Source organism: Anopheles coustani (genome assembly GCF_943734705.1).
Source record: "Anopheles coustani chromosome X unlocalized genomic scaffold, idAnoCousDA_361_x.2 X_unloc_8, whole genome shotgun sequence".
Classification (NCBI taxonomy): Eukaryota; Metazoa; Arthropoda; class Insecta; order Diptera; family Culicidae; genus Anopheles; species Anopheles coustani.
This window is the reverse complement of record NW_026525192.1, coordinates 224,655-227,500: the sequence shown is the minus strand read 5'-3', so window position 1 is coordinate 227,500 and position 2,846 is coordinate 224,655. Positions and strand designations below refer to the sequence as shown.

Genomic DNA, 2,846 nt, shown 5'->3' with positions numbered 1-2,846 from the left:
TGCTGCTTCGACGCTACTTTGACATCTTCGCTTCTATTTAAATAAATAAATAAGCTGAAGCTAGACATCAGTAAACACCACCACAGACACCACAAGCACGCCTTCTCCTCGTACTTCCGCCTCACGCGGGAACACGGACGCTCTAAATACTTCGAATTCCAATGCCAGTATATTGTAAACCACGGGTTCTTTAATGCTAGCGGGTCGTCGCGACCCTAGTTAACATCATGGTGCACGTCTCGTGACGGGTGTCACGGCGTAGTTAAATGTATGCGATACATTTCTCAAATATAAGCGCTCAGTCATCTGTACATCATGGTAGGTTCCCACGACGTGCAATATGCGTTCAACTTATCAATGTTCATGTGTCCTGCAGTTCACATTATGACGCGCAGTTAGCTGCGGTCTTCATCGATCCATGAGCCGAGTGATCCACTGCCGAGGGTGACTAACTTGCGTAAGCCGCCGCTGTGCGCGTATACCCGTTCCCCGTAGGGAGGAGCAAGCCGCCGCTTAGAGACGAAACATAAAGTGTCCTCATTCCACATAGGGCAAGCTGGATGAATCCATTTTACCCAGGACGGCCGAAGCGGCGTGGACCAGGGGAGAACTGAACTTTATGCTTCACACCACAGTAAGTCTTCGTGTCCTCTTCCACATAGGGCAAGCTAGAACTAACTATCTTACCCAGGACTGCCGAAGCAGCGTGGACCAGGGGAGGAACACACTTTTCATGGAAACGTAAGGCATCCATGACTGCCATAACGTAAGCCGCCGCTGTGCGCGTATACCCGTTCCCCGTAGGGAGGAGCAAGCCGCCGCTTAGAGACGAAACATAAAGTGTCCTCATTCCACATAGGGCAAGCTGGATGAATCCATTTTACCCAGGACGGCCGAAGCGGCGTGGACCAGGGGAGAACTGAACTTTATGCTTCACACCACAGTAAGTCTTCGTGTCCTCTTCCACATAGGGCAAGCTAGAACTAACTATCTTACCCAGGACTGCCGAAGCAGCGTGGACCAGGGGAGGAACACACTTTTCATAGAAACGTAAGGCATCCATGACTGCCATAGTGCGTAAGCCGCCGCTGTGCGCGTAAACCCGTTCCCCGTAGGGAGGAGTCAAGCCGCCGCTTAGAGACGAAGTATGAAGTGTCCTCTTCCACATAGGGCAAGCTAGAATGAACTATCTTACCCAGGACCGCCGAAGCAGCGTGGACCAGGGGAGAACTGAACTTTATACTTCACACCACAGTATTGAGTAATGTGCCCTCTTCCACATAGGGCAAGCTGGAATGTTCCATTTTACCCAGGACGGCCGAAGCGGCGTGGACCAGTGGAGGACTACACAATCATGAGGTTTGATATCGACTTGTGTGTTTCAATAGGGTACCGATGGTATGTTTTGAACCGATTTGATTTAGCCATTCTGAAGTCATCACTTGGTTGAAGCGCTGAACTAGGGAGGGGCATCGTTTACATATATATTGGTTTTTGCATGCTCTACTAGGTTAATGTCATGAGGTTGGCTATCGAGCATGCCCAAGTGATGACTTGATTGTGTGCTTGCTTGAATTCTTCACATTTCATACCATCGGTTAGTTGTCGAATCATTCCTCGATCATAACCTTCGTTCTTGGTTCATGTATGCTCTCTTCCACATAGGGCAAGCTAGAATTAACTATCTTACCCAGGACCGCCGAAGCAGCGTGGACCAGGGGAGAACTATACTTTGTCTTGTATGCCCTCTTCCACATAGGGCAAGCTAGAATGAACTATCTTACCCAGGACCGCCGGAGCAGCGTGGACCAGTGGAGGACTATACTTTGTTCATTACACCACAGTATTAAGTATGGTGTCCTCTTCCACATAGGGCAAGCTAGAATTAACTATCTTACCCAGGACCGCCGAAGCAGTGTGGACCAGGGGAGGACTATACTTTATACTTCACACACTAGCCATATTGAAGTCATCACTTGGTTGAAGCACTGAACTAGGGCGAGTCTATCGTTTACTTTGCATTGGGATAATACGCTGCATGCTCTCTTAGGTTAATGTCATGTGGTTGGCTATAGAGCATGCCCAAGTGATGACTTTGTTTAAAGCTCAACAGGTAGAGTATTATGTCCTCTTCCACATAGGGCAAGCTAGAATTAACTATCTTACCCAGGACCGCCGGAGCAGCGTGGACCAGGGGAGAACTATACTTTGTCTTGTATGCCCTCTTCCACATAGGGCAAGCTAGAATTAACTATCTTACCCAGGACTGCAAAGCAGCGTGGACCAGTGGAGGACTATACTTTGTTCATTACACCACAGTATTAAGTATGGTGTCCTCTTCCACATAGGGCAAGCTAGAACTAACTATCTTACCCAGGACCGCCGAAGCAGTGTGGACCAGGGGAGGACTATACTTTATACTTCACACACTAGCCATACTGAAGTCATCACTTGGTTGAAGCGCTGAACTACGGCGGGGTAATCGTTTACAGGTTATAATCATATAGCTGCATGCTCATTAGTAGATAATGGAATATTGTATGGCAATATGAGCATGCCCAAGTGATGACTTTGTTTCAAGCTCAACAGGTAGGGTATTGAGTCCTCTTCCACATAGGGCAAGCTAGAATGAACTATCTTACCCAGGACCGCCGGAGCAGCGTGGACCAGTGGAGGACTCTATACTTTATACTTCACACCACAGTATTGAGTACTTCTTGCATAAAGCCCCTAATGAGAACCACGAGGGCTCTCTCAATGTAGAACCACAAGGGCTCTAGTACCGATTCTCTCGGTACGGCTTGGTCCGTGTTCCTTTATGCTTGTACTCTTAGAAAGTCTCAACC

At 48.2% G+C, this 2,846-nt stretch overlaps 1 non-coding gene across 1 annotated transcript; it reads right to left on the bottom strand.

Moving 5' to 3' along the window:
* Positions 1-292: 292 nt before the first annotated feature.
* Positions 293-447, bottom strand: LOC131270992 (5.8S ribosomal RNA). Its single transcript, XR_009179980.1, has one exon. It is a non-coding gene; the product is annotated as a 5.8S ribosomal RNA (ribosomal RNA).
* Positions 448-2,846: the final 2,399 nt, after the last annotated feature.